The 18827-nt window shown below is 39.5% G+C and overlaps 1 protein-coding gene across 1 annotated transcript in view; it reads left to right on the top strand.

The window, feature by feature from the left end:
* Positions 1-11948: 11948 nt before the first annotated feature.
* peli1b (pellino E3 ubiquitin protein ligase 1b) overlaps positions 11949-18827 on the top strand; it is a 37991-nt gene continuing 31112 nt past the window's right edge. Inside the window, exon 1 of the mRNA XM_058651846.1 lies at positions 11949-12371. The gene's annotated coding sequence lies outside the window, so the exon portion shown is untranslated. The remainder of the gene's footprint in view (positions 12372-18827) is intronic.

Below are 18827 nucleotides of genomic sequence, written 5' to 3' on the forward strand. Positions count from 1 at the left end.
TTTTAAATGGACTCTTGCTGCATTCTGCCAAACTGTAAAGATAAAGTACCTCTGTGCCTCACTCGACCCCCGTCACACAGTGTACTTTTAGAGAATACAGTAACTTTTGTTCAGCTTGTGAAATGGTTATTTATATCCTGAGTCACGCATTTATTTATTTAAATGTGGCTAGTTTAATCGAATGTGTGTTGAATCTGCCAGTTGTCACGTCACTGTTCACGTTCTAAAATCATTACACCACAGACTTTGAAGGAACAAGTGATTGTTCAATGATTAAATTAAAATGCCTGAACTCTAAATCTGAACCACAATTGTCCTTAATGACATTAGTTCAAATAAACAGATTACATAGGTTCTTTTTGAGCTAACTGCATTATTTTTTATTATAGTGCTGTGGCTTGGGGGATGTTTAAATAATTGAAAAAATTGGAAATTTGGAATATTACAAGGAAATCCGTGGTTCCAAAACGTTTACAGTGATGACATTTTCATGGTGATTTATCTTCCTGGTGCTGCTTTCAGTTTGATGTTTGCATTTCAGAGTAAAGTCACTTATTATTATAAAATGTGGCACAAGCTTTCCATGGTCTCCAGAGAGTTACTTGACAAATTGATCCAAAAATGTTAATTGTAGTGCAAAAGATTTAAGTGTCCGTTACATTCAAATCATTGTCAAAATCAGCTCCACACTGATCCGTCTGTGTTTCTCAGTATAGTCGTGTTTAGTTCTCATGTTGCCTGACAACATTTATGCGCTGCACACGGAGGCAACAACAACTTTGCCGGTCTCGTCAAGTGTAGCTGGCTGCAAAGTGAAGAAGTGAATTGTACAGCCCCTGTGCTGCTGGTGTATCTACACCACACTCATGGCTGTAATAGTAATGCCTGACCGGGCTCGTTTTCAGATGAATGATGCAACTTACAAATAATATTACATCATGTGTGTTCACAAAGACTAAACAGAAGCCAAATACTGACAACAAACATCTGTAAAAACTAACAATGAAATATTTAAATCATATTTGAAGCACTATACTTTGTTAGACACAGGCGACGCCATGTATTTCTGAGCACAAGCCATCACATCAGACTTATTCTTGGAAATGCGAAAGCAGCAGTGTGGTTGTTGGCTTGACAAAGCACTGTCAATCAGATGTGATGAAACAACACCCAGGTATTAAACCCTTGAGCAACACTTTCAAACCAGGTTTTCTGGAGCTTTAGGGTATGGCAGTTAAAATTGCAATCCTTAATGTGACATGAATTCACATTTTCTTCAGTTAATTCTTGATTATAAAGACCATAAAGTGCAGTCATTCGCTGTACTGACTGGATCATATTAGAACACTGTAGTTAATGTAAACATATCCAGTATAATGTTGCCAGGATGTGCCATGTCTACTTGGCTCCAAGCGCCAGTTGACTACCTCCGCTGCCTCTCCCCCAAAGGGCATGTAAAGGCTCCTGTGTTGTGACATGTATGCACTGTGGTAGGAGACACGCTTCGGTAACGTTCTGTTCATGCGTCTTCAAACAATAAACTTTGTGGAGTGATCCTTCTTTTGTCCTGTTGTTTCAGAGCTGTGCCAGATTTTACTCAATACCAGAGAACCAAAATTCCCCCACAATTCCTGTGGTTACAAAAACACCCGGAGGCCGTGGACGACAGATTTATGCAGTGACATCATGTTGGCTTGCATCACTGTGTTGCTTGTTGTCAAGGTGATGATGACGATGACCCCCACTGCCTTCTTTAGACCCTCACCTGACTATGTGTGTGTGAGAAAGAGAGTGTGCACAGACATCCGTGTACTGTGTGTGTGTGTGTTAGTGAAATGTATATAATCCTATTTATGTTTGTACCGTTGGTGTGCATGCATGTTTGTCTGTTTGGGTGTGTCACCAGTAAAATATGAATATGCGTGCGTTTGACTGCAATACATCCTTTAAAATCCTGCAACATAACAATGACCGTCTGAATTGAAAAGCAAAGATTCTTAGCTAAAATGTTGAAACTCAATGCTTTGCAATGCAATTTAAGCCATTAATATAATACCAAAATATGTCCCATGATTGAACCATTATTTTGTATGTAAACACAACAAATCTCTCTGAACCTATATAGTCATTTAAATTGAACTGAATTTTTGAATTATTTCCACCTTACACCTTAAAATGACATGTTCTATCATTATTACACATTAAATCTAATGAAAAGACTAAAACTATACACAGAAGTTGCTCTTCTGATTCCGGATTTAAGCAGATGAACAAATCATCCAAATGTATTCATTGAAATGAAAGAAACAGTAGTCTTTATCAGTGTGACTCACTGGTCTGTGTATTTACTGGTCAACAGAAGCTCCATGAAGATAAATAAACCACATCTCACTCTGAATTCACAAGCCATACTCATTAGCAATGAGCTTGGGTATTATAGGAATGGTTGGAAAAACATGTTGTTAATCTTAAAACACCCACAGATTTAAAAAATGTAGAGTAATATTCTGTGCAAATCCTTTAATGATAGTGAATGCAGTAGTATAGATTAGTCCATTACAGCAGGGCAGATATCAGGAGCTGCGGTAATGACAGAAATATGGAACGTAGAACCGTTAGTCGCCAGAGTCTAAATGTCGTGCAAACAAAGTGCAAATGTCCGGTTTGGTTCTGTACTATACACATTTTTTTTTCGGTTTCCACTAGGAATAGTACCAAAATAACAGTCCCTAACTGTTCCACTTTCTGGTACCCTTCCCTTGGGGTACCAGAGTAAAGGTACGGTACAGTATGGGTGGAGCTAGACCAACGACAGTGAGCTGATTGGGCGACAGAAAAGCGTCACACAGCAGTCTATTCTCATACAAAGTTTGACGTTTAAACAGCTACAAACTGCTCCATTGTTGTCTGTTGTGTCTTGTTCAATGTCACTGTTTTGTTGTTGGTGCCTCTAGCTGACACGGCCATTGCCTACACCCCACCCACCAAGTAAAGGTACTGTTCTCAGTTGAAACGGGTTCACAACTCTGAAACCGTATACCGTACCAAACCGAACTGTACCATGATGGAAGTGGCATTTATCACTAACTGTTGTGGAGGTGGAGGCTAATCTGTTTACATGCCCACCTTTGAAAAGCAACTCCATGGCATGTACACAACCAGTGTGGCCCAGGCGTAAGTAACTTTACCATTGCAGTTTCCCGTGTCACTGGTGGTGAGCAGGGGAGGAGGGACTGACTCTGCCTCTGCTGTGTTTACAAACACCGCTGCACAGTTTCCGCATACTCATCCTTTAATGTGTGTATTATGTTCCCCTGACCTGAAACTCATGCACGTCATAAGACATTCTATAAGACACCACCTGTTCCCTTGAACAGGGCCTCTGGGTATTTCCTTCTCATGTACATTTCCATACGTTTGCAACAGATACCCGGGCTCCCCTCAGTATTGGTACGTTTGCACAAAAATCCCCGAGCATTTGTCTTTTGTGTGAGCAGCCGCTGTTTAACCTGCGCACGCCGTAACGCTGCTCTCAGACTAAGGTTTCAACACAGCTATCGTACACCTTGTAATGCGACCACTGGAAAAAAGATAACTGCCTCGCTGACAGGCTGCTATTAAAATACTCATTTGGTTTGGTGTGAAATTAGAGTCTGGTTGTCTATCCATGGCCAATTACAGTGGTCGCAGTGGAGCTTTGTGATGACACCACACCTAATTACTGTCAAATGACTCTGTAATTACATGCAATGACAACCAACGTCTCACAGGACTACTACAGCTTCTTCTTCTTCTTTGTCATTCAATATGTGCGTTGCACAATGCACAATATGTTCTGTTTGGCTGAAATAATAGCAATCGCACATACAGCAGAAGGAAAACCACTGTGAATAAGTCATGCCAGTGTCGCAAAGTTTCTCAAAATTTAAATTAAAAGCAAATCGCAGCGACCTTTAGAGTTAAACCCAATTTAATGCCGTCTACATCTGGTTCACATTACCTCTGATCATTTTTCAACACGTCATGTAATTACGCTCACAAAATTTCCTGTTCCCTATTCTTATGGAAAAATGATGCAGTAGTTTACCATAGCTTGAAATTAAAACTGGCTTCCTTGAAGAAAAAAGAAGAAGAAGAAGAAGAAGCTTTTTCCAGCGGAACTGAACATGAGCAGTACAGTATACGGCAATGAAGGTCATAATGAGGGATGATTTCATTCCTCCTCCGCTGGGACACCATCAGCAAACACTAAGCAAAAGGATGTAATTCTTCACATTTCAGGAGTAGTTTTGTGAATAATTGAACGGCTTTTTCGTCAACGTTACTGTGCGATATTGAAGATTTGTTCTCCGCCAACAGAAGGCAAAGCAAGTGAAGGACGCCCTAAACAACTGACTGTGTGAATATGCCAATAAAAGCTGCTGCTGTTTCCTTCACCATGCAGCTCCAAGTTTCCTGGATGTGGCCTGTACAAGTATAACGATAGACTTACAGATATATATATATATATAACAGATATATTACTGAAGAAGTGTACAAACAAATATCTCTCTTTTCATTTTTTGTGTTTATGTGTTTGCGTGTAACAGAGAGAGTGGGGAGGGATGAGAGAGAAAGTAGGTCATAGTCCGAACTGTTTTGGTAATTAGGGGGAGATAGAGGTTCCACACTGGAGTTTAAATTATTTTGTTGTGGTTGATTAAAGGCATTTGACTTATCTCCAATTTATGCAATTAATATGAGGGCAACACTTCATTGAGCCCGATGTTTTTTGAGTGTTGAAACCTAGCAGCGTCTCAAAGAGAAAATCATTTTCCATTTGCCATGACAGTACAGCTGACATTGCTGAGACTTCTTCCTAAAGAGGCAGTGACTGATGTTTGAGCTGCTGACAGTGACCACATGAATGCATGAGTCCAGCTGTTTGAGCAACTTAGTCAAAAGAAGAAAGAGAGAAAGCCGGTAACAGTTGGATGAGCGATAAATAAAGTCCAGTAGCCACTGATTCAGTGATATTTGGACCTAAAGCATTTTGTCGTAGTTTGTATTCATAGGTTGTGCGTTGTATTGAATTTTATGAACTTTATGCAGGCAAAGCTTTGAGAGCAAGGAGCTAATGTCAGAAAACTGGCTTACTCACGACAAAATGATGATTTTTAGGTGAATTTTTACCTAAAGTGATTTATTTAAATTTTTTCAGGGTCTGAAAATCTAAAAAAATTAAAAAGATACACAAAACCCCAAACACAGTTTCCTGGCTTCCCCTGCTGGGTCCTCTTCTTCTGCAGCGGTTTGATGACACTCAGCTGGGGAAATAGTGCTCCTAACTGACCTTCAAATATTCATATAATGGTAGTTGACAGAAACTCAAACGTGAACTTTACGGCGGCAAGAGAGGAAAAGTCATCAGACATCATCGATAGACATCATCTGGAAACCATAAAGGTCTGCAACATGTTATACTAGTTCATCAAGGAGATTTTTAAAGGTTTTCCCTGAAAAAGTGAAAAAAGAAAATAGTGAAAAAACCTTCAGAAGTCAGAAGAATTCATCCACTGGGGACCATGTGTGTTGTTAAAATACTCTTGAAATGTTCAGGTAATAATTTCAATGATGGAATTACAGAGAATAAATAAATCTAAGTTTTTTTTTTATATTCCTCTTCTTTTGGCTTCTCCATTTAGGATCATCTGCCTACATCTTTTTTTAATTTATATATATATATATATATATATATATATATATATACACATATATGTATATGTGTATATGTATATATATATACATATACATATATGTGTATATATGTATATATATATATATATATATATATATACTATATACACATACACATATATACATATATATGTATATATATTCTGTAGAAATCATTGTCTAATTTTGCAAAACGGCAGTTTACAAGGGTGAGACTGTTGAGAAAGTTCTGGGCGTGTACACTCTCATGTGGCCATACAACATGCCAACACACCAACACTGGCTATGAAAACAAATCTTCCCTGTTGTCGTTTTCTTTAGTTGGACGGTTTAACTTCTCCAAATCCAGCTCATTTCCCTTTTGCAACCTACTGTAGGTGCTTTATTCAGTGTTGCATAATATCACTTGTACCCTGCATTTATGTGTGTCATGATTTGTGCAGACAGGTGCTGGTATTTGGAAAAGATTATCAGGAAGGAGGTCAGCACTTCTGTCAGTGTGATTAAGCAACACGGTTACCAAGTGAGGAGTTGCCTTGTGTTTTTTTTTGTGTTTTTTTTGTCTATTTAAAACAACATCTGGAACATATTACTGCACAGACGGCAGCATATGTACCGAGCACGTAATATAGAACATTAAACCTCCTCACTCTCGCACACACAAGTTACTGCAATTCAGTGTAGTTAGGATGCATTTGTACTTCAGTGGGAGAATGGTGTGCCAATTCTGCACCGCATCCATTCACAATATGAGTAACAGGCAAGTAAATAATACCAAAATCTGTCAGTACAAGCTTTTGCACACACACAAACACACACACACACACACACTAGCTTGCACAGTTGATTCATCTGGTCCAGCCGCCCTATGTGCCTGCTTTGTGATATGCTAAACATTCTGTAAACATTATCCAGCGCATGGTTACTGTCACCATGGCAGCACGACAACAGTGCTCAGCACAGCCCCTCAAACACGGGACAGTAGTGTTATTTAATATTTGGCTACGTATGAGCACAGCATGTTTCTATCACATAATCCTGTCACACCAGTGAAGACTTCTCCTGACTCCCTTGTGCAGCTGAATGGAGCCCAGCTGTTGCTATGTTTTGGTCTTATCACACAACAACAAAGACTGAAACACGCGCCGAGAACAGTCTGCCCCCTGTGCGAGACGACACACTTTGTCCGCTGTCAGCATCACATGAGACAAGAGCAGATGCTATTGCTGTGATTTAGGTCACTTGCATCATATTAAGGAAGTCAGATGATAACAGATCCAGTTGTGTGGCTGCATCGGAGGCGTCCCATGCCAAAATAACATCAACTCTAATGAGAGCATAAGCTATTCTGATCCCCGTTTCAAAACAGCTGCATTTTTGAGCGTTTGAAACCTTTTTTAATCGTTCCGCTGTTGAAGTTGCTAAACCTGGGGTCGCAGCTCAGTCTCATTCAGTCAAAACACTCAGTAGCAGACTTGCATCCGATCACACACACCGACACTGCAGTAACCTGAACACTCTGCACTTTATGGTTGCGGAAATATGTTATGCTGTGGTGTTTTTGAAGATGAGTCTCTGCTGCAACCGAGGCATTTGAAAATCTTCCCCCGTCCTCTACAGACAGAAGCAACTTTTCATCTCTGTTTTCAATCGGAATACCGAAGCAGCAGTTTTAACTTAATCACAGGCCAAGAGATGCTACTTCTTAATGAGCATTTCTGGCTTCCCCTTCAGGCTTTTTAGATCGTCTCGCAGTCAATTTCCACAAATCAAACGTCATAGCAATTCTAATAGTTTACCTGTAACATTTTAAAACTTGGTTGACTGCAAAAAAAAAAAAAACAATCCCCACTTGCATTACTACTGTAAAACCCTAACCTACTTTGGCTGTAATGCTGTATTTTTCCATGTAAGTTTTTAGTTATGGAGGAAAGTTCACCCTACTTCCTCAGTAAAGTAGCATAGTGTAAATTCACTTTAATTATTCATTTTATTTAGAATGGAGACGTTGCACATTAATGAACATCAGCGTGAAATCATGTGTATTAGTCACAGGCCGGCTGATGGTACAGAACAGGAAGACAACCACGAGGAAACAACAGATGACGAATAGCAGCAAATTCTGTTCCAGTTGATAAAAACAAAGGCAAATGACGGTTCAAAATGCAAAGTGTGATGCAGCAAGGCAAACCAGGAAATACAAAGCACAGGTTTTCAAAGTGCTTTCAGTGCCAAAAAGTGCCTGGCTTTAAATGTTCATTTTCACAGAAAAACTATAAATAAATAAATAAATAAATGAATATATAAAAACTGTGAAAATCTGCAAGAGATGAAAAATCCTTGCCATTTTACGTTGTGACCTTGCGTTTTTATGTTTAGCATGTGTTTCAGATTCATGTAGATCACCATGGTTAATATTCCTACACTTGTCAGGCTAAAGTGAGTTTGCCCACATGGCTTTGCTTTGCTCCATCGTATACTGTCACTGAAAAAAGCGCAGCCCATTGGTCTTTTGAAAAGAGAAGCCCTTGTCAAAACATCCATCACGGCTGAAGTGCACCGACTGGATCTTGGACTCAAAGGAAGGTGTGTCTGCTGCTTCCAGCCCTGGTAACGTCCTGGAGAGGTGCTGTAACCATAGCAATGTAAACAGGAGCGTTCAAACACAGATTAAAGTGTGTGCAGAGATTATGTAAGGTGTGCACATGTGTTTGTGAGTGTGTGTAGGCCCGGCACACATGGTTTCTTGAGTTTCTTAAGGCAAAGCCTTACAGGCAGGGCCGTCTTTCGGACTCTGCTGCTTGTTGAAAAACTTTGTTGGGAAAAAATGTGACACTCATTCCTCTTTTCTTCACCTGATCATAGTAGTTTCGCACTAAAGCCACACACAGTAATGTGTGAGTGTGCACATATACAGCCCTGGTGCCTCCATTTTGCTCCACATATTAAGCTGGGAAGCAAAAAAATAAAGCTCAACTCTGTGTCCTGCCAGACAGCCACTCCAGCAACTCACCTTCCAACATGCAACTCATATTTGTCATTACATCCATGCACTTGCGTTCATAACTGATTTACATGTCCACACCTCACACTGTCTGCCTCTGTTGATTTAATAAATACAAGTTAGTCCTGCATTTTGTGCCCATAGCTGTGGAATTTGTGCGTTACATCTATGGTTTAAGGTTTCTTTCGTCCCGTCATCAGGTGTACATTACTTTTTAATGACGTACCTCCATGTGCTTTGTTTGTTCCACCCAGTCATGTATAAAGTACCTTTAAGGGATACTTTCATACTAAAAAGTGAAAGTATCTTACCAGTAAATGACTTTGGTAGAAGTCAAAGTCACTTTTTATACTTAAAATATATGACATTTACTGTACATAAGTATCAAAGGTCATTTTCTGATATAAAATGTACTTAGATTTTCAAAGTAAAAGTATGAAAAAAAGTGGGGATTTAGGATTGAGCCATGGTAGCTCAGTGGTAGGGCAAGTTGTCTTTCAACTGGAAGGTTGTGGATTCAATTCCTGGCACTGCTGGTCTATATGTGTCCTTGGGCAAGACACTGGTGTAAAGCAGCTCATCAAGACTAGAAAAGCTCTATGTAAATACAGACCATTACCAACTCTTCATCTTCTGACTTTATTTGGTAGTAACGAGTAACAAAGATAGTTAGAGGAAATGTAGTGGAGTAAAAGTAAAAGTAGCTAGAAATATAAATAACAAAGTAAAGTACAGATATGTGAATTGTGTGCTTAAGTACAGTAACAAAGTATTTGTACTTAAGTACAGTAATTAAATATGTGTACTTTGTTAAATTACAAGACTGACACCACCTGTGCAGGGCAGGAACATTACTGTTGGTCTTTAATAGTAAAGTTCTTGTGGTGTATGATGTGTTTTATGTTAATTTTTTTTAGTTTAGTTTAATTTAAAAAAAACTAAAACAAATGCATGATTTGTTTTTGGTGTAGATGTGGAATATCCATGGAGGAATGATGTCGCCTTTACATGTACTGTGTACTGTATATGTTATCTGATGGCTTTCCCCCCGTCACTATTTGATATTAAACAATAGACCATACAGGACAAGTCGCAGCAGTTCTCCTCTTTGTATGACTATACAGAGTTGATGAAAATTCCACTTAGATTTTGACATAAACATAATTACATTCCTGCACGTTTTCAGGATAATACCACATAGTGTACTGTGGAGAAGATACTCTATCACATCCAACCACGATAAAGACACACACTCACACACCTGCACATTCACACAAGCAGGAGGAGGATTGTGGAGATAAAGACGTAGATTGCTGACACTGATATCGATGGCAACACAGACAGACAGACAGAAATAACTCTACAAGCCCAGTTTCCTTCCAGGGGGCTTTTGACACACTGATAAATGAAGCATTCATTGTATGTGAACTGTTTTGAATGAAAGTGAGCATGAAAGTGCATGTGAGGGAAAGTCAGCCGTCTGTGTCTGTGGAGACTGAGTCTCGCAGATTCACATCAAAGTTTAACACGGAGGCAATGAAGTGGAAAAGAACCTGAAGGACTTACTGTTGTTCAAGGTGAGTTCATGTAGCTGTTGGCTGTGAGTCAAATCATAACACTGTTCTTGACAGATGGGATCGTCAATTTTACCCAGAGGCGCAGGCAAGTATTTTCTCAAAAGTGGTAGCCTCTGACCTTTGAAATGAGTAAAGGTTTATACTTTTTATTTCCATATAGATATTGATAGATATTTGCCCAATATGTTTAGAGGAATAATTTACTTTTTAAACACTATCCAAACATTTTAATACCTTGACAAACAAATCTAGTAAGATTCGACATGTATCGCTGCCTGATTGATGTATTTGAATGAATGTTAAACCACCTATTTTGCATCTGCTGCAAACCAACAAGAATACACTCAATAATTTAATTTGCAAATGCTGTGTAAGTATCTTCATCGCCCACCAACAGTAGAATTATATATTCTATTCTATTCTAATTTATATATATTATATATTTAAACCCTAAATAAAGTTGACTGATATGAAATGGAAACAAACTTTCCTAAAAACGATTACTTTACACACTGCTGCAGAATGATACCAAATAACAGGGCCTTTGGATCTGTGTGGCAGTTAATGTGTCTTAGAGCTCAGTTAAAAGACACACATTACCACAATGAAACACGGAACAACCACAATTGTATGAACTATTAAAAAGAGGCAAAAAAAGCCTTATACCTGTCCCTGCCCTGGGGTGCAGGGCATTCTTTTAACTGTGTTTAAAATGCACTGAAGAAATTGTGAGAATTTCACTGCACAATATATCAAAAATGTATATTCATAGCACGCAAAGATATACACATATGGCACAGACTTTGTGAACTTATTTGACCAAAGACTTGCTGTTATGGTAGATCATTTTCTGGCTCACTTTACTCCCCATACTGCAACATCTCCATACACCCCGCTACTTAATCTGCAGAGAAATTAGAGTATAATTGCTTAGACAATTAGTGAGAAGGAATGGAAGTTGTATTTAAATCACGTTTATTTATTTATTTGTTTGTTTTTCCTCACAATTCCAAGTAGTAGCAGCAGCACATATCTTACGGGTGTAAAACCATGTTGTTGTCATAGATGCATTTTATGTTTTTAGTGCTGTGATGATAATTAGATAGTTAGTTTCATTTCCGTGTCATGCCTTCTGACTCACATTATACTTATGATATCATCTTCTTCAGTATCAGTAAAAGAAAGGTTGATGATGTTTTTGCACTGCGCAAAACGAGATGCAACAAATAAATGCTGTCAAATTTTTGCCTCAAGTTTGTGAAATGTTTCTCTCTTAATTTTTTTTGTACATTTCTGTCCATAAATAATTTTAAAACCACAATTAACTGGTTTCTTCAACTTCCATATTGCCCAGCTGTATCTAAATAATCCAAATACAAGCATGAACATTCAAATACATGCAATCGGTAAACAAAAATACATATTAGTAATAATCATTTTATTTATATATGAAACACTACTCATACATATTTACGAAAACAAATAATTTGTATTACCTTTATAGCAGTTATAGCAATTATACAGTAGTAATAGCAGGGATAAATCTGGTTGTTAAAATTGCACGTAAAACTACAAGCCCCAGAATGCTTTGCGGGGACGTGAGCGTGTGTATGTTTTCCTGGAGTCCTCCCACAGCTCCAGTGAACGGGCAGGACGGGTCAGTTCAGTGTTTACGCTGAGATGCTCAAAACAAAGGACAGCGCACTGAGAGCCTGTCACTGAACACAACGGCACCACGACCAGCTCAGCTCACTCTCTGGTGTCCCCTAACTCCAGGAAGAGGAGGACGACATAAAAAACCTTTATGGCGTATATTTTTTTTACGATACATTTTCAGGTTTTGGTGACAAACCATCCTTGAGGGAGAGAAGCTGAGGCGAAATTGTCTTATGGTGTGTGTCTCTGTGTGTATGGGTGTGTGTGTGTGAGAGAGAGCCGGTGGACTGGAGCGTTAGCTAGCTTGCTCACCTCAGCAAGTTGGTAAAGGCAGCAGCAGCAGCAGCGGCGGCGGCGGCGGCGACACAGTGAGCCACACCAAGCGGAGACATCAACAGGACTAAATCATTTACACCGCAGTGAGTACACACACTTCTTTACAATTAGATATAATAACAGTGCAATAGCAGGTATTGTCAGTTAATGGGCTAATGCGGGGCTAGCCAGTCCCTTCAGTGCTCTGTGTTATCCCTGCTGCTTTGTCCCCATAATTGATTATTTATTAACTGTATTTTAGCTCTTTCGTTTATTAAAAGCAGTCTGCAGGTAAGTCATCACAAGGCTTTTACTATGTGCTGTAGCTGCGTACACACACACGCACATGCATGCACACATGCACACACATGCACCTGTTTTGACTCGGTCGTTATTTTGTCAGAGGCTCTGTAAAGATAAATCTCCTGGCAAGCAGTGACTCTCTCTGTCTCTCTCTCTCTCTCTGTGTGTGTGTGTGTGTGTGTGTGTGTGTGCATGTATTCGTTTCCTCTTCAGGACATTTTTGACCTTATTAGGACCAGTAGTCCAAACATTTGGGGGGGGGCTTGGTTCTCTTGAGGCAGAACCTGATTTATAAAGCTCTGGTTTCTATTAATTGTAGTGTGTTTACGGTTCGGTATTAACTGGTTTGCTGGTTAACTGGTCAAGTCGATATAAGGCTTTGGTCAGGCTGTCCAAATGAATGGAAGTCCCTGCAATGTCCTAACAAAAATAGCAGTGCAAAGCAAACCTGTGTGTGTGTAGGTATTAGTTTACATCACTTCCAGTCTACATGCTGAACTGTCACAGTGGGGGTGGGATTGAGTGAGTAAATGGAGCATTGCCTGATAAGGAATTAAGCAAATGCACAATCCTTACTGATGCTTGATTGCCAGTTAATGACCGCTCACTCCCCTCTTCTCCTTTCTTTCAGTATTTGTCCATTCCCATTATGTCAATCTGTGTCCCTCTCTTTCCTTACGTCTCTCGCTTACTGTCAATCTGTTTGATGCCATACTGGTTTTAAATAACAATGTGAAAAGTTCTGCAGCTGATAGGGATCTCGCTGACTTCCCTTCCCTGTGTTTAAAAATGTCATAAAGACAGATGTGAATTAACTCCATCTGCTACCCCACAATGCCCAGGGCCTTATTCCCATTGTCTGCTTGTCAGTGCGATGATTAATCATGACGTGCTTTTTTGTAACGTTCTGTTTGTTGCCACAGTGTTTCTTAATTTCAGTAGCTTTTTAATCATCTACCAATGTTCTCATTCTGATTTTAATTATGAAAGTGATGTCAAATTAGTTTGTTGCTTACTGGGCTGAGCAAGAGGAAGTATTTTTTAATTGGTGTGTACATATTAATAGGTTCAGAAAGCTACAGCATGACGCAAAGTTCAGCAAACATAAAGTAGAAGACATGTAAGTAAAGTGATGTTGCTGCTCCATCAGTTTTCAGTGATTATTTACCATTGGGTGCAAGTACCAGATTTATGAGTGACCATCTCAGCACTGAGTCTGGTGCAGATGTCTATGGAGGGGTTTTATAGCAACACCAGTGTCTAAAAAAGTACCACCCTGTTATAAGAAAGGATGAATAGTCTTCATTATATTTTTGCACAGGCTATTTAAAGCCGGCATTCTCACAGTGCTATAAATGGTGATAACGTGTAGTGTGAAGTGCATGGAGACGGAGCGGAGAGTGAAAGTGTAGCATACACGGTATGTTTTCACATTTGCATTGGGTGTGTTGCCTGCAGGCCTGAGTGTGTGTTCTCCCGTTCAGTCTAGAGTCTCAATTACTGGGAGGAAACTGGAGCCCATGGTGTCAGACGAGAGCACAGAGAGAGCTCTGATGTCTTAATGGAGGCTCAGTGCTCCCTGTTTCCTAAGTAACACAGTCTGTTGGGACACAGAGAGGCCTCCCAGTCTCAGCCTGGGCAGGATGCTGCTGTCCAGGACCACAAGACCTTATCACACACATTTAATCAATTATTTTAAATGTTTTTGTTTCAAATAATAATGTACATGATCCTTTAAGGGTCAGCATAAATCGTTTTCTAAAAAGTGGACGTAGTCTTACAGTTTGTTGGACGATGCCAATACGGAATATCCAACATTTTCCCGAGGAGTTATTGTCCCAATCCCAGTCTTCATTAATAGCATGTCAGTGATGTCAATTCTGGAAATTATTTTCCAATATGTAGAGGAAAATAGGTGTTAAAGCTCAACACGTATGACTGGACACCAGTGTGATTGACAGCTGGTATCAGGTGCTTCAAAACAGGAGTTTTGATTCTTAAGGGTGAGGTCACAACTGTTTTCTTCAGGGTTGGACCATGAACCTGATTTAAAATTCTAACAGAAGCATTATGCATTATTATTGTATTTATTATTATGTAAAAGATTATATTTGGTGAACTCTTCAACATCTCAACAACAGTACAAATAATGTGTCCAAATTAAGCTTTAAGCTTTGTATTACACCGTGACATGCATCCAGAACGTCATGTTCTGAAAAAGATGAAAGATGTCGTTGAGCGCAAAACTGGTAAAATTTGGATTTGGTGTGAATGATGTGAGTAATTAGCTATTTAGACTGAGGTAACCGTGTGCAGAGCTTACTTAAACATTTATGGTATGTTTACTCAGTGGATGAAAGCTGCAACAAACATGCTAGCAGATGGTGATTAACATCTTAGCGTTGAGTGTGTGTGTTCGAGATTCGGGCCAACAAATCAAAAACATGGGGTTTATTTGCACACTTTCAAACCCTAATGATGTGTGCAATATGTTCGTGTGTTGGAGGGCGTTTGTATTTATCTTTCTGCATGCATGTGTCTGTGGTGAGCAGTTGGGTCAGGGAGGGCTGCTGAGCTCAGTGGAGATCTGCGGGAGTAATCGTCAGCAGAGTGGAGCAGCAGCCCTCCCCCTGCTGTATGTGAGGAGTATGGGCACCCTGCTCCTGGTCCGTCCTATTCTACGCTGGGCCGCTTAACCGGCTGAAGTTTGGGGAGGGAGATTACGTCTGTCATGGAAAGTGGGTCAGACAGTGGGCACGTTTTTATGGCCTTGTTTCTGTGAGGTAAGGAAGAAATGTGTGTGTGGGGATTAAGCCACCAGCAATTTTCCGTAGTGTTGCTTGAGGCCGCTCGGTACAAATCTGTTGTGCTCTCTGAAACTCACCCTCCTGTCAGAATCATGTCATTCCTCATGCACATCCTCTAAATAACAATTCATACTGCAAGCAAGTTGGGGCCGTATGGAACAGAAGTTTGTATTTTGGGTTCCTATTGAAACTAAAACCAAATATTAAATGTCTTATATGTGTAAAGAGGGTTTTCTAACATAAAAAGTTAAATGTCTTCTTGCTGTGTTTGTTGCCTTGTTTGTGAGAAATGATCACTGAACAATTTTTGATCATAGCTCAGGAGAAACATGCACAAACGTGTTTGTGCGAATGCTCAATCTCTTGACTAATCCCAGTGCTCAGCATAAAGTCCACATCTCTTGGGATTTTCAAGCTGTGAATAGATGTTTTTTTAAGATACTTTTATCCGTATATTATCAGTAAATTGTTTAGTCCACAAAATGTCAGACACACAGACCAGTATGACAGCTTCACAGACATGTATGAACCAAAATATCAGATACACCCACCTGAGAAAGAAGAAAATGCAAATATTTGACATTTCTGCTTATGAAATGACTATAAATCATCATTTCATTTTCAAAAATAGTTTCTGGTTGATTTTCTGCCAGTCTTGATTCATTAAATTATCACCTCAGCTATAATCTTTTCATTTATACTGTATGTCAACATCCACACTGCTGCAAAAATGTTCTTAAGGCTTTTATGAACACACCTTAAAGTGGTCTATTTATAGTCAACATTTTGGCTTGTAAGTTAATAACTTGGCACAAAAAACAAATTAGATGCAAGAGCTTGAAAACCCTCCCATATCATAATCTTAAACTGGTGGTGAAGTGCAGTGTCTTAAATCAACTCAGCATGAGATGTGTGTACAATAATAACCAGAATTATTGTATACATACAGTATCTCATGCTATGTGTGCAGAGTGACAGTAAAAGGTACAGATACCCTGTAACTGTGTCAGCGAGAAGAATAATCAACCTTTATTTTCCTAGCAATAATAAAAGTTCCCTGAAGGTCACAACACATCCACATGAATTATTTAAACTTAGGTTTTGGATCAGTTTATTGTAAACCACATAAATTATTTAAATCTTGTCTCTACTCAGTTATCACAATAACACACACACACACACACACACACACACACACACAGGAGGATTGCACCGTGCAAGAGAACAATACAAAGTACATGAAGGGAAAGAACACACCTGCACTCAAGCTCAGTACAGACTGTATAATGACATGAAGTCCTTTCTCTTTCTGTGTGTGCCCACCTCCTGCCTTAATCTCACTCCTCTGCACAGACTGTTCATTATTTAGTTGAAGGTTTTGCTTTGGAAAGTTCTAAAAAACTCTTATTTGTAATTTCTCTCACTTTGCTGGCCTCCCTTTTTTATTTTCCTTTCATCGTTACCCACTGTGTATTCGTCTCAGTCTTCCCTTTGCCTCTGTGTCTCTGAAAGTAATACTAATGTTTCTCTCCTGCTGCCTGTACCTGAGTCAGAAAAGTGAGGGAGGGGGTAAGATGAAACATAGTGAGTCTGTTCTGCTCCTTTTGAAAAGAAGCTGTTTGGAGTCCACAGTTGTGTTTGGCGGTGATTTTATTACAGTAACGGTAAGGCAGTTGAATTCATGAATAGCTTCCTTATTTGTAAGTGTTGGTGGAGTTCTGGAAAAAATGTGTTGCTTGTGTCATGTTCATGTCAGGGATGTCCTGACACACACTGAGCTGAAACATAATTTGGTGGAAAAAGTTAGTATCACAGTAATAAAAGACTGCAGCACTAATGGCACAGTATGAAGTAGGGATGCTTTAAAAAATATTAATACAGTTTTAATTCACCATGTTGGAGATGGCCTGTAAAACAACGCTAGTTCTGCTCAGTACATAGCAGTTAGGTGGATTCAAGCACCTTGGAGAACTGTAGTGTGAATTAAGCCTGTCTCACACGTCTGTGTCCTAATTTAATCCCAGACTCACTCCACGATGCTGAGATCAGGGCTCTTTAGGGACCAGACCATCTGCTGCATGACTCGTCGTTCTTATTGCTTTAAATAGTTCTTTATGCCTCTGGCTGTACTGTATATTATTGTAGGTATTGTTGTACTGCTGCAAAACAAATAGGGACGGATCAGTTACCTCCCTGATAGTATTGCATGATAGTGGCGTGCCTACTTTATGTCTACAACCTTTACATTGTACGTGCAGTGATGATGCTAAATGGATATGATTGAATTTGTGTTATGTAATAGAGTCGTTCCCAGAATACTGAAACACCCCAGGAGTACACAAAAGATGAGTAACAGAAGTTATTCAAGTCATTTGGCACCCCTTTTCACAAGTTTTAATTTTTCTATTTTAGCTCTGTCCACTGTCAAGTTTGACACGTCAAACTCAAACCACACTCCCTTTCTTACTGTGCGAGGAGTGAAATTTCTCTTCATTTTTATCATCACAATCCCTCACTTCCAGAAAGTGAAAGCCTCGTTGAGGTTGCGCACAACATGTGAAAGAACAATTTGTGTGATTCTCAAGATACAATTTCTGTGGTTTCCTTGCTGTTTAGATTGTTCATATACAGTAGGCCACAGGGGCTGAAATTAGTAATACAATTTGACACCTTACCGACACACTCTCACACAGTCACTTGCACAGAAGTTATATGGCGGCACTAATGTGTAATTATCATTTCCCTTCTGCAAGACTGCCATTTCCTGCTTCACTTTCCAACCTTCCTGTCCCAAATGAGCTAGTGTGGACATCCTCTGCAATATCAGAAGTTTGCTGAGTTTGGTTCTTGGTTCTTTGGTTCAAATTTTTGGCAGAAATGTAAGGGCTGTTTTACCTGTGTTGGAAATGTTGGAAAAAGAGCCAGAAGTCTGAAGTGTAAATACTTCTATAATCCAAAGTAACCCCACTGAAGCCTGTAGGCTGCAGCCCTAAGCACTAAACACTACTTTGTCCCATTTGAGTGGACAAGAGGCTAATGATTACAAACTATGACCAGGTGCAGCACAGTTAGACCTATATAGACTGTTCTGTTCCCTCTGCACTGCAAGGACCCAAACAGGAATGGATGGTGAACTGAAACATGAATCAGCCTCGAGCAAGTAACTGCAGAAACCTTTTCCCCCCACTGTTGTTCTACTATAGGCACTGCACTCATGACTTTTATTTTGGGTTAAGTGGGAACAGATTTTCTTGAGCGCACTTTTGACTAAAGGTCGACCATGGATTTTATTATGGGTTTTTCTATGGACAATGCCCACAGCAATTTTTTGAAATCAGCTCAGCTGATGGCCAATTTTATTTTTGTCCTCCAAAACACAAGCTCAACTTGAGTAACTAGTTATTACACTAACACTCATAGTCAAGCGCTCCACTCTCTCCAGTGTTTTTT

This window comes from Solea solea, chromosome 15 (assembly GCF_958295425.1).
Source record: "Solea solea chromosome 15, fSolSol10.1, whole genome shotgun sequence".
Lineage (NCBI taxonomy): Eukaryota > Metazoa > Chordata > Actinopteri > Pleuronectiformes > Soleidae > Solea > Solea solea.